Source organism: Eretmochelys imbricata, chromosome 8 (assembly GCF_965152235.1).
Source record: "Eretmochelys imbricata isolate rEreImb1 chromosome 8, rEreImb1.hap1, whole genome shotgun sequence".
NCBI classification, from domain to species: Eukaryota; Metazoa; Chordata; order Testudines; family Cheloniidae; genus Eretmochelys; species Eretmochelys imbricata.
Genome location: NC_135579.1, coordinates 38432142 through 38446071, shown reverse-complemented (window position 1 = coordinate 38446071; position 13930 = coordinate 38432142). Strand labels below are relative to the sequence as shown.

At 42.4% G+C, this 13930-nt stretch overlaps 1 protein-coding gene and 1 pseudogene across 1 annotated transcript in view; both read right to left on the bottom strand.

Moving 5' to 3' along the window:
* LOC144269650 (protocadherin gamma-A11-like) overlaps positions 1 to 13930 on the bottom strand; it is a 347802-nt gene that overhangs the window by 237445 nt on the left and 96427 nt on the right. The window lies entirely within an intron of this gene.
* LOC144269108 (protocadherin gamma-B5 pseudogene) lies at positions 11398 to 13881 on the bottom strand (annotated as a pseudogene).

Sequence of the window (13930 nt, the reverse complement as noted above, 5' to 3'; positions counted from 1 at the left end):
AGATAGACTTTCGATGTAACTCTGGAACTGTTTCTTATAATCCACAAGGAGTGCAGTGGCACCTTAAAGACTAACAGATTTATTTGAGCATAAGCTTTAGTGGGTAAAAACCTCACTTCTTCAGATGCACCAGTCATTATAAATCGGAAATGCTTAAAAGAGTTCTGTCTTTCTGCTGGTCCGTTTCTCTTACTCTTTGTTTATCTACCATTCAAGTCTCATCTACAATGTTTTTCTTCATGATGCAAATTAAAGAATTATTGTTCTTTGGTTTACTGCTCTTCGACTCTTTTGTATAATTTAATAATAATACTCTTAAGTACCAGCCCAGTAAACCTGGCCATGTGAGAAGTTCATACATCTCAATAATCTCAGTGACTTTATAAATACAAGCATAAGTGATTGAATTGCCTGAGCCATTGCTATTTAAGATTTAGATTCATATGCTCTGCAAACATATTAGCTGTTAAATTAGTAATCAGTTTTGCTATATTATTTTAATACAATATATTTATTATCTTTCATAGTCAAAATCCATACAAAATCTATTTTAACAGAATGTTAAGGTTGCAAAGCTAAGCACTCACCTTTCAGTAAATCCCCAAAATAAGATTGTGCATACAACTTTAATTACGCCTCTTTGTGGGTACACATGATATACAGTTTTAGATAACATGTTCAGCTACTTCTGTTTCTATGGGAATGCTGACTCATTCTCGGGCTGATTCAACAGCCGGTTTAGTCAATGGAGACATTCATATGTGTGAAACTAGTATTCATTCATTCATAAATTGGCTAATGTTCAGTGAACATATAAAGCGTATGAAACATATCTTTAAACAACTTATTAAGCAAAAGAGAAGAAGGCTAAATATTGTGTATACCTAATAACGTACAGTAATTAATTCCATGAAATTAGAGCTGGTAGCAATGCCTATTTAGGAGTGCTTAATTTTGCCATTATAAAACTCTCTTTTCCGTTGCTTAAACTTTGTCAAATTTAATTGTTTGGACTGAAATTTTCCGTGCTTCCTCAGGCTGAATGTTTTTCGACCTTCAGCTAAAACAGTTCAGCCATTTCTGAGAATAGAATTAGGGGAAAACATATTGTTTTTCTCATGTTGAAAAAATTCTTAGAACCATTTAGTTGAGAGGTTTCAGAGTCGTAGCTGTGTTAGTCTGTATCAGCAAAAATAACGAGGAGTCCTTGTGACACCTTAGAGACTAACAAATTTATTTGGGCATAAACTCTCATGGGTTAGAGCCCACTTCATCAGATGCATGGAGTGAAAATACAGACAATTTCCCCAATACTAATTTCTCCCTACTGTTACTCACACCTTCTTGTCAACTGTCTGTAAGGGGCCACCCTCTTACCACTTCAAAAGTTATTTTTCCTCCCTTGGTATCCGCTGTTAATTGATTTCTCATTAGACTGACCTCAAACTTGGTAAAGCAACCCCCATCCTTTCATGTATTTATACCTGCTCCTGTATTTTCACTCCATGCATCTGATGAAGTGGGTTCTAACCCATGAAAGCTTATGCCCAAATAAATTTGTTAGTCTCTAAGGTGCCACAAGGACTCCTCATTATTTTTATTTAATTGAGAAGCTCTCCTGACCTGATGCTTTGGATCATTGATATGCAAATTTACTGGGTGGGCACCATAGTATTAGGATTGTGCCTTTTGCAGTCCCTGTGAAGATTTGCAAGCATTTAGCTGAGTTATAAACTTATGAAAAATCAGAGTTTGCACATTCTCAGTAGAGGTTCAGAAGCAGGCAGCTCTGTTCTCTAAAGATTCTGTCTGCATGGAGAATGATCTATCCCCACAGAGATTCTACATGCAATGGGACTGCACATGTGTCACAATAACAGCGCGACTGTGATAGAGTGCTAGGTATGAAACCCTGAGTCAGCCCTCTGTTCACAGCAGATCCAAACAGGCATAGCAGATTGGAGCTGAGGAGGCAGGCCTGTGCTTAATTTGTGGGTGGGACAGGGCAGAAAGGCTAAAAAAGCCATTAGCCAGAGCCCACAAATAGGCACAGAAAGGAAGTGAAAAGGGGGAAAGCAGGTTTGGAAAGGTGCTATGTATGCAGTGAAGGTGGTGGGACTCATATATAAATAAACTGCACAAGGTGTTGTACCAGCACATGGGTCTCTGCTGTGTAGATGGAGATAGAAGTGGGACTGAGGAGGCCCTGTTACAGTGACTAAGCATGCTCCTCTGCAGGGCTGCTGGTGCTCATCAGACCTTTCCTTCCTCCTGTTAGTTAGGGGCTGTTTAGAACCTTGTACTGGAACTGAAAGCAAGGAGACTGTCTCTGTTGTGATCTCAGGGCCCCTCTTACAAGCACCCACACAGATTGAAGAAGGGTAGCCTCACTTGAATACACAGGGACTAGAGGAGACTAAGGAGAGAGCAGGGCTTTGAGAATGACTGGGACAAGTACAGGCTGAAGACAAAAAGCACAGAAGGGGTTTGCTTGGGGAAGAACAGGGAGGAAGGGTCTGTAATCACTACAACACAGTTTTCTTCAGAAGTTGGAACCAAACACAGAATTTCTGAGTCTCAGCAGTCCTCTGCTGTCTAGCAAGTAGCTGTGAAATGCACTGGGGAAATATTTGTCTCTTCCCACTTTAGAGGTTGGTCCACAGAGAGGATAACATTGTGGCTTTGAAGGTCCCAACCCTGCTGATGACCCATGTGGGAGGTTAATATGGTTCCATACAACAAATTTTCTGTTTTTTCCCCAAAATTAGTTTTTAAAAAACCTAGGAATATACATTGACAAATGGAAACACCAAAAGCTGAACCTTACATTAAAGTAATGTTAAAGTTGTGAAATCAAGCACTCAGAAGTCAGGAAATGTCAGAATTAAGGTTGCTTCAAGTGTTGTAAAATCTGGACGTTGTGTAATAAATGAAGCCTGGTATTACAGGAAGAGAAAGGATGCTTTCCTGATTAAGGCCATTGAATGCCACCCTGGAGAACCGAATCTTATACTTGCATCTCCCACAAAGTTCTTATGTGATGCTAGGCAAGTCACTTATACCAAAGTTTTCACAGGTGGCCACTCATGGTGTGGTCCTCATTTTCCGAAAGCCTAATTTCAGATACTTGGGACCTGATTTGCAGAAGTACTGAACATTCACAACTAGAACTGAAATCAACATGTGCAGTGATTTGAACATATAAAGTGCTATAAAATGTTAAATATTGTGAAAAACCAGGACCTGTCTCAAACTGTGTTACCAAAATTATGGGACACTTCACAATTTGGACTGTAAGTTCTCTGTAATTGGGGATAATAATGTTAATTTACTTCATATGAGTGTTAAAAAGATCAATTAATGTTTGTGAGACTCTCAGACTCTATGGTGATGAAAGGCCACAATGAGGAAACCCAGGATGAAATTAATAATTCAGCAGGATTTCAATAATAATGCAGGATTTCAGTGATTTGTAGTTAGGGTGACCAGACGTCCCGATCTTACAGGGACAGCCCTGATATTCGGAGCTTTTTCTTATATTTGCGCCTATTACCCCACACTCCCTGTCCCGATTGTTCACACTTTCTATAAGGTCACCCTCTTTGCAGTAAATAAGTTATGAGGCCACACACTGAATGCTAAGTATGGAAAAAATAATTGAACAGCTTCCCATTCAGTGAACACAGTCCACCCGTGCATTGAATGAGGCAGGGGAAAAGTATGTGATCAAACAATTAAAGACTGTGGCATGATGCATACACACAGGGAAACAAATTAAAATTGCATGCACAGCCTTAATTCTGTTATTTCCTAACTTCTCAGTGCCTGATTTTGCAATCCTAATATAATGAAAGGTTATAATCTAATCTAATCCAATATATTATATGTCCCTGTCACATTCCCTGAGCACCATTCAGAGTGTGTACCAAGGGTCAAATTTTGCTCTCAATTACTACAGCACAAATCCCTGATCCTGCATCTTTATCCAGTAGCAAAAGTCCATGCACCTGTTTGGAATCCAATGGAAGTCAGTGTGACTCCTCCTGGGTGCAGTGGGCACGTTAGAGGACCCGTTCCAAGGTAAGGAGTTAAATTTGCTGTCACTAAAATGATTTAAGTAGAGCAAATACAGGTATACCCTGCTCTCATTGTAAACATTATGTTGCCCAGAATGGGGGACGGAGCCATAGGATCCATTCATTATTCACTGAATCTTGCCTCATTCAGGCCCAGATTCAGAAACATGCATAAGCATGTATCTATCTTTAAGCACATGAGAATTCAACTTTATACTGCAGTGAGGGAGTCAGAATATTTCTAAATTAGTTATGAATAAGGCTGCAAGTCTGTCACGGAGGTCACAGAAGTTATGGATTCTGTGACTTTCTGTGACTTCTGCAGTGACTGGCTGGTGCTGGCCCAGGGGCTGCCCAAACCCAGCAGCCCCATGGCCAGCAGCAGCAGTTTGGGTGTGTGGGAGGGGGCTCAGGGCTAGGGGCAGGAGTTTGAGGGGGGTGCTTACCTGGGATGGGGGGCTCCCCTGCAGCTCCTAGGCAGTCGAGGGGTGCGGGGTGGGGTGTCTCTGTACCATGTGCTGCCGGCACCTGCAGCCACAGCTCCCATTGGCTGCGGTTCCCAGCCAATGGGAGCTGCGGCAGCTGGCACTTGTGGCAGGAGTAGTGGAGGAGCCCCTGCTCTGGCTCCTGCCCCTGCCGTCTAGGAGCTGCAGGGATGCAGAGCCAGGTAGGGAGCCCCACCAACCCCCAATCCCCGCCAGTACCAGCAAGGGTCCCGGATGCACCCCTTTCCCCCAGTGCCAGAGGGGGTCCCGGGTCACCTTGACTGCCTCCCCCAGCACTCTGGTGCCCCCAGACTGGCCCCCGAGCACCCCCTCCAAGTTTCAGTCACGGTAGGTATTTTTAGTAAAAGTCATGCACAGGTCATGGGCCTGTGAATTTTTGTTTAGGGCCCATGACCTGTCCATGACTTTTACTGAAAATACCCATGACTAAAACATAGCCTTAATTATGAACACATGCACTGTGCTGCCTTCTGTCATTTAAACATGTGACCATAATTTTTAAAAAGTTTTTATGTCTAAAACCAAACAATACAATATATGAATAAAACATGATTTTAAAACCATTATCAACTGACCAAATCAAACTAGTTTTCATCAGAAGGCTGCAAAGAATTTCCTCTGGCTAAGAACAATCTTTCTACAGATTGTCAACTTTGTACTCCTCTCTTCAGAGCTAGAAAAAAACCATTGGAATTCTTTTTAATAATAGGAAATGAATTTCATCACTATCCTCATTATAAAAAATGGCTAAACTCTTTTTATCCAATTGTTCCAAAAAGATTCACCCTCAGTTAGAAGTAGAGACTTGGGCACTATCAGAACATAAAGTTTAAAAAAATTAGAAAACAGTAAGAAAATGAAAACAAGCAATGAAAATAACAAGACAACTTCAACTCACATTATCCCTAGCATTCCGAGAAGAATCAGCTTTTACATACCAGAAATTATAAACATATGAGAAAATAAGACAGTAGCAAAATTTATCTCCTAATTAAAAATTGTATCATTTCATAAAACAAATTAAAAGATAAAAATAGTTGCAAAATAAAATACTTTGAAAATCTAGAAATGCCATAAATAAAATTGTCCATGACACCTTAAAGCTACCTGTTTTGCATATGTCAAGGTTCCTTCCCCACTCTGAACTCTAGGGTACAGATGTGGGGACCTGCATGAAAACCTCCTAAGCTTACTTTTACCAACTTAGGTTAAAACTTCCCCAAGGTACAAATTAATTTTACCCTTTGCCCTTAGAATTGCCACTGCCACCACCAAACTTTAACTGGGTTTACTGGGAAACATAGTTTGGACATGTCTTTCCCCCTAAAATCCTCCCAACTCTTGCACCCCACTTCCTGGGGAAGGTTTGGTAAAAATCCACACCAATTTGCATAGGTGACCACAGACCCAAACCCTTGGATCTTAGGGCAATGAAAAAGCATTCAGTTTTCTTACAAGAAGACTTTTAATAGAAGTAAAGGAATCACCTCTGTAAAATCAGGATGGTAGATACCTTACAGGGTAATTAGATTCAAAACATAGAGAATCCCTCTAGGCAAAATCTTAAGTTACAAAAAAGACACACAGACAGGGATAGTCATTCTATTTAGCACAGTTCTTTTCTCAGCCATTTAAAGAAATCATAATCTAACACAGACCTAGCTAGATTACTTACTAAAAGTTCTAAGACTCCATTCCTGTTCTGTCCCCGGCAAAAGCAGCCTACAGACAGACCCAGACCCTTTGTTTTTCTCCCTCCTCCCAGCTTTTTAAAGTATCTTGTCTCCTGATTGGTCATTATGGTCAGGTGCCAGCGAGGTTACCTTTAGCTTCTTAACCCTTTACAGGTGAGAGGATTTTTCCTCTGGCCAGGAGGGATTTTAAAGGGGGTTATCCTTCCCTTTATATTTATGACACCATATATATTATAATATATTCTTGAATTACACAATCACATTCTATTTTTCAATAGGGCCCTTGCCCCATTCAGTGCACAAGTTGAAGTAGTTTGGTATTTTTTTATACTCTTTATTCACTCTCTGATCTCCTGCCTCATTCATAGAATCATAGAAGATTAGAGTTGAAAGAGACATCAGGAGGTCATCTAGTCCCTGCTCAAAGCAGGACCAACCCCAGCTAAATCATCCCAGCCAGGGCTTTGTCAAGCCAGGCCTTAAAACCTTTAAGGATGGAGATTCCACCACCTCCCTAGGTAACGCATTCCAGTGTTTCACCACCCTCCTAGTGAAATACGTTTTCCTAATATCCAACTTAGACCTTCCCCACTGCAACTTGAGACCATTACTCCTTGTTCTGTCATCTGCCACCACTGAGAACAGCCTAGCACCATCCTCTTTGGAACTCTCCTTCAGGTAGTTGAAGGCTGCTATCAAATCCCACCTCACTGTTCTCTTCTGAAGACTAAATAAGACCAGTTGCCTCAGCATCTCCTCATAAGTCATGTGTCCCAGACCCCTAATCATTTTTGTTGCCTTCTGCTGGACTCTCTCCAATTTGTCCACATCCTTTCTGTAGTGGGGGGTCCAAAACTGGATGCAATACTCCAGATGTGGTCTCACCAGTTCCAAAGAGAGGGGAATAATCACTTCCCTCAATCTGCTGGCAATGTTCCTACCAATGCAGCCCAATATGCCATTAGCCTTCTTGGCAACAAGGGCACACTGCTGACTCATATCCAGCTTCTTGTCCACTGTAATGCCCAGGTCCTTTTCTGCAGAACTGCCACTTAGTCAGTCAGTCCCCAGCGTGTAGCAGTGCATGGAATTCTTCCATCCTAAGAGCGGGACTTTGCACTTGTCCTTGTTGAACCTCATCAGATTTCTTTTGGCCCAAACCTCCAATTTGTCTAGGTCACTCTGGACCCTATCCCTACCCTCCACTATATCTGAGTGTCATCCATGAATTTGCTGAGGGTGCAATCCATCCCATCATCCAGATCATTAATGAAGATGCTGAACAAAACCAGCCCCAGGACCAACCCCTGGGGCACTCCCCTTGATACCGGCTGCCAACTAGACATTGAGCTGTTGATCACCACCCACTGAGCCCGACGATCTAGCCAGCTTTCTATTCACCTTATAGTCCATTCATCCAATCCATACTTCTTTAACTTGCTGGCAAGAATACTGTGGGAGACTGTATGAAAATCTTTGCTAAAGTCTAGATATATCATGTCCACCACTTTCCCCATTTCCATAGAGCCAGTTATCTCGTTATAGAAGGCAATCAGGTTGGTCAGGCATGACTTGCCCTTGGTGAATCACGTTGACTGTTTGTGGTCACCTTCCTCTCCTCAAAGTGCTTCAAAATGGATTCCTTGAGGACCTGCTCCATGATTTTTCAGGGGACAGAGGTGAGGCTTACCAGTCTGTAGTTCTCCAGATTCTCCTTCTTTCCTTTTTAAAAGATGGTCGCTATATTTGCCTTTTCCCAATCGTCTGGGACCTCCCCCATTCACCACGAGTTTTCAAAGATAATGGCCAATGGCTCTACAATCACATCAGCCAACTCCCTCGGCACCCTCAGATGCATTCCATCTGGCCCCATGGACTTGTGCATGTCCAGTTTTTCTAAATAGTCCTTAACCTGTTCTTTCACCACTGAGGGCTGCTCACCTCTTCCCCTTACTGTGCTGCCCAGTGCAGCAGTCTGGGAGCTGACCTCATCTGTGAAGACTGAGGCAAAAAAGCATGGAGTACTTCAGCTTTTTCGACTTCATCTGTCCCTAGGTTGTCTCCCCCATTCAGTAAGGGTCCCACACTTTCCCTGATCTTCTTCTGATTGCTAACATACCTGTAGAAATCCTTCTTGTTACCCTTCACATCCCTTGCTACCTGCAACTCCAATTTGGACTTTCTGATTACACCCTTGCATTCTTGAACAATATTTTTATCCTCCTCCCTAGTCATCTGTCCAAGTTTCCACTTCTTGTAAGCTTTCTTTTTGTTTTTAAGATCACTGAAGATTTCACTATTAAGCCAAGCTTGTCACCTGCCATATTTGCTATTCTTTCTGCACATTGGGATTGTTTGTTCCTGCGGCCTCAATAAGACTTCTTTAAAATACAGCCAGCTCTCCTGGATTCCTTTCCCTCTCATATTAGCCTCCCAGGGGATCCTGCCCATTAGTTCCCTGAGGAAGTCAAAGTCTGCTTTTCTGAAGTCCAGGTTCCATATTCTGCTGCTCGCCTTTCTTCCTTTTGTCAGGATCCAGATCTTGACCATCTCATGGCCATTGCTGCCCAGTTAGAAACCCACTTCTACTTCCCCTACCAATTCTTCCCTGTTTGTGAGCAGCAGATCAAGAGGTGCATGGCCCCTATTTGGTTCCTCCAGCACTTGCATCAGGAAGTTGTCCCCAACACTCTCCAAAAACTTCCTGGATTGTCCGTGCACTGCTACATTGTTCTCCCAGCAGTTGTCAGGGTGATTGAAGTCCTGCATGAGAACCAGGGCCTGCGATCTGGAAACTTCTGTTAGTTGTCCAAAGAAAGCCTCATCTACCGCACCCTCCTGGTCTGGTGATCTATAGCAGACGCCCACCATAACACTACCCTTGTTGCTGTCGCCTCTAATCTTAACCCAAAGACTCTCAACAGGCTTTTCTCCAATTCCATACTGGAGCTCTGAATAATCATACTGCTCTCTTACATACAGTGTAACTCCTCCACCTTTTCTCCCCCATCTATCCTTTCTGAACAGTTTGTACCCATTCATGACAGTGCTCTGTTCATGTGAGTTACCCCACCAAGTCTCTGTTATTCTGATCACGTCATAGTTCCTTGACTGTGCCAGGACTTCCAGTTCTTCCTGCTTGTTTCCCAGGCTTCTTGAGTTCGTGTACAGGCACCTAAGATAACTAGCTGATTGCCCTACTTTCTCAGTGTGAATCAGGAGGCCTGCATGATCCCACCAGATCATTGCCACCTTCACTGCACATTGTTCAACTTCTGCACTCAGTAAGCCCTTGCTTAGTTCACTGCAGATCTCTGACTCATTCACTGTTCAATTTACAGGTTCCAACTGAGTCATGGTCTCAATAAAAAATAGCATATGACCATGAAATAAATGCTGTGCCATATGTATATTCACAACAGGGTTGCACTGGCAACCTTAACTTTGACATTTCTACACTATAAAATGTGTCATTTGGCAACCTAATTTATTTTTACTATATCCTTTTGTATGACAAAACATAGATTTTTGAATTTCCTTTTTTATGAAAGAACAAAGAAATTAGAGATATTTCTGAGGGACAAGTGGAATGCTCTGCCCAGAAAATATTGTGACATAATTAAGGGAATGGTCTTATAAATATTTTATCCTATTTAATGTACTGTCCATATCACACAAAGTGCAAAAAGATAGATCAAATTGAATGAGCCAGGGCTCCTCTGGAGCCAAGTTTCACCCCATAATCATATTTACATATGATATGGAACAGGGAACACCTCATCCACAAACATGCCAGTTCCATATGTAACATCACTTACCATGGAATGAAGCACCTGCTACAATTAATGAACAACTTTATAGATAGTATTCCTCATGGAAGTACAGATAAAATGATATTCCACACATTTTGAGAGCTAATCAAATGCTGCTAGGGAATATTGAAAGTGAATTGATATCAGGTTATGTGCATAAAGTGGAGAATACTGGTACATCGTGCATAATCATCTGTTATTGTTCAACAAATACCAGTGCACATGCATTAAGTAATAAATCTTTAGAACAAAACAGATATCCACTAGACAACTGAAAGCCACAGTCCAGCACATTCTATATTATGGCACCTCTTGCTGAGATACTAGGATACTAACAAATAAAGGACACAATTTTTTAAAGGCGAAAAGTACATTTTTAAAAGATCTACTTTTCTCTAAAAAGGATAAAACACTTTAGCTTAAACTTTAAAAAAGTACTAATTAAAGAATAAATAGGAACGTGTAAGTCCAAAAGGCAGAGGTTTCACACAGTAATAGAGCTCTTTAAAATGACCCCTTAGAATGACCCCTTAGAATGTCTGATATCCCTGGGTCTCCTCTTTAAAGATGGGCATAATTACTGTACAAGAGACCCTCTTCACACTAACTGATGTCCCTCTTCCGTATGGCAATTCATACCATCACAGAGGCTCACAATACAACGGCTCAGATATTACCTTACAATATGGAACATAGATATAACAAGTAAGATTAATGCAGGCAGCAACTCACAAGCAGTCAATACAGTCTAAACACTTTCTTTTAAATCTAATACCTACTTTATCAACATTAACCCACAAGTGAGCTAGAAAGAGTCCAGCTCTGTATCTGTCAGCTGTCAGTTAAAACATGGGAACTTTGGCATGAGCTGGAACTTGATATGCCAATATCACAATCATATCAAAATACACTTCTCAAAAATTCACAACCTCCAACTAAATGTGTGGTCAACATAAATAAAAAACACAAAACGAAAAATTCTTCTTCCGGATTAATACACGATCTTTTAGATACTAAACATTTTAATTAAGGTTTCAGAGTAGCAGCCGTGTTAGTCTGTATTCGCAAAAAGAAAAGGAGTACTTGTGGCACCTTAGAGACTAACAAATTTATTTGATCATAAGCTTTTGTGGGCTACAGCTCACTTCATCCGACGAAGCACAAGAAAGCTTATGCTCAAATAAATTTGTTAGTCTCTAAGGTGCCACAAGTACTCCTTTTCTTATTCTAATTAAGATTATCAATAATCAGGTTACCTTTAAAAATACCGAGACATGGCAAATACTAAGAAGAACACTAATGGATCAGTTCATTCGCTCACCTTCCGTAGAGTTTTGGACTGAGAGTTTGGGTCGTTACTGTTGCTGCTCAGATACAACATTCCAGAATCATTACTGCAAAGAATATTCCCTGGTGTATCATTCTGACCATCGGTTTTCAATAAATTAAGGCCATTATCACCGGTAGTTGTGGCTAAACAGAGATTGTAGGAATAAGGTAAAGTCCCATCGCAGTAGTTCGGTGGATAACAGGGATGGGCCTTGGAATAGATGTCAGAATTCAAACATCGAAGAACACTGGGTTTTCCTGACGTTCGCAATTTCATCACAGTGGCCAGGGTCACTGTCAGGAGGAACAAAAATGAGATCAGGGCTAAAGCCAGCACCAAGTAGAACTGTAAATCAGACTGAGAGGCCGAGTCACCCGATTGGTCGCTCATTTCTGGAAGAGCCTCTTGGACGTTCTCGGCAAACACCAGGTTGAGAGTCACTGTGGCGGACAGAGGCGGCTGCCCGTTGTCCTTCACCAGGGTGACCAGCCTGTGCTTCAAGGCATCTCTGTCCGCAAAGGCGCGGGCTGTCCGGATCTCCCCGCTCTGCAGCCCCATGCTGAAGAGCGACGGGTCCGTGGCTTGGAGCATGTGGTAGGAGAGCCAGGCATTGTGTCCTGAGTCAGCATCCACCGCCACCACCTTTGTCACCAGATAACCTGCCTCGGACGAGCGAGGCACCATCTCGAATAAGGCAGAGCCATCGGCTCCGAGGGAAGGGTACAGGATGCGAGGGGCGTTATCATTCTGATCCACAACAAACACCCTGAGGGTGACATTGCTGCTGAGAGGCGGGGACCCGCCGTCTTGGGCCTTCACTTGCATCTCAAACTCCCGGAATTGCTCGTAGTCAAAGGAGCGCTGCGCATAGATCACTCCGGTCTGGGAGTTAATGGAGATGTAGGAGGAGAGAGGCAGCTCCTTCAGGTTGCTGCTCAAGATGGAATAAGTGACTCGGGCGTTCTGGTCCAGATCCCGGTCTGAGGCTTTTACACTGAAAATAAAGGCCCCCGAGGGATTGTTCTCTGGCACATAGGCGGTATAGGAAGGCTTCTCAAAGACAGGGGCGTTGTCATTGACATCGGAGATCTGCAACAGGATGGTTTTCTGGGTGGAGAGGGGCGGAGAGCCTTTGTCTGTGGCGGTGATTGTGATATTGTACTCCGGGGTCCTTTCCCTGTCCAGGGTGCTGTCTGTGACGAGTTTGTAGTAATTATTAGAAGATGATATTATTTTAAAAGGCAATTTTTCTTCTAAATGACAAATGACCTTTCCGTTGTCAGCAGAATCTTGATCAATGACATTGATCAAAGCTATCACTGTCCCCGCCAAAGAGTCTTCGGGAGCTAGACTGGACAAAGATGTCAGCGTTATCTCTGGGGCATTGTCATTCTCGTCAAGAATTTCTATTTGAAGTTTACAGTGAGCAGTCAGACCTCCGCCGTCTGTCGCTTCCACATCCAATAAGAAGTTGTTTGCCATTTCATAATCCAGATTCCATTTAGTTGTAATTTCTCCGTTATCAGGATCCATCTTGAATAGTCTAGAAATACTGTAGGGTATGTTGCTAAAAGAGTAGACAATCTTTGCATGTAACCCTTCATCTTTATCCGTGGCTTTCACCTGAAGCACTAAGAAGCCCTGTGGTAGATTTTCACTCAGGCTGACTTTGTAGATCTCTTCAGTAAATACGGGGGGATTGTCATTGGCGTCGGTGACATTAATCCTTATCTGAAGAGTCCCAGTTCTGACTGGGTCTCCCCCATCCACAGCCGTAAACATCAAGTGGTGGAAACTTTGCTTCTCCCGATCCAAATGCTTATCCACAACTAACTCTGCGTATTTATTGCCATTTGCGCTCTCCTTCACTGACAAGACAACGTACTGGTTCTGGCTGAGCTGGTAATTCTGTACTGTGTTGATCCCAACATCAGGATCTTGCGCTATTTCTAATGGAAACCGAGCCCCGGGTAGCGCAGATTCACTTATTTTTAAATCAACATTGCTTCTGGTGAAATACGGCGGATTATCGTTAATATCTTGGATTTCTACAATCACATGAAAAACGTTGAAAGGGTTTTCAATTACCGTTTCGACATTTAGAACACAAAGGGGAGATTTTCCACATATTTCTTCTCGGTCTATTCTGTCATTTACATTTAGGTTTCCAGTTTCTGCACCAATGGCGAAATACTGACTTTTTGAGCTAGAGACAATACGGAGGCTCTGGGATGACAGCCCTCTGACATTCATCCCCAAATCCTTGGCAAGGTTCCCCACAAGGGAACCTCTGGCCATTTCCTCAGGAATCGCATAGCGAAGCTGCTCAGAGAGCGTCGGGCAGAACAAAGAGAATAAGAAGGGAAAAAACAGTACTTGCCATTCGTATCTCCGGACCCTGTTTCTGTCTCTTGTTTTTATCCATTTCCCTCTTAATTTCACTGCCTTGTTCTCCTCATCCATTCCGAACACATTGGGAGTTTTAGATTCCAGCTAAATTGAAACCTTCTGA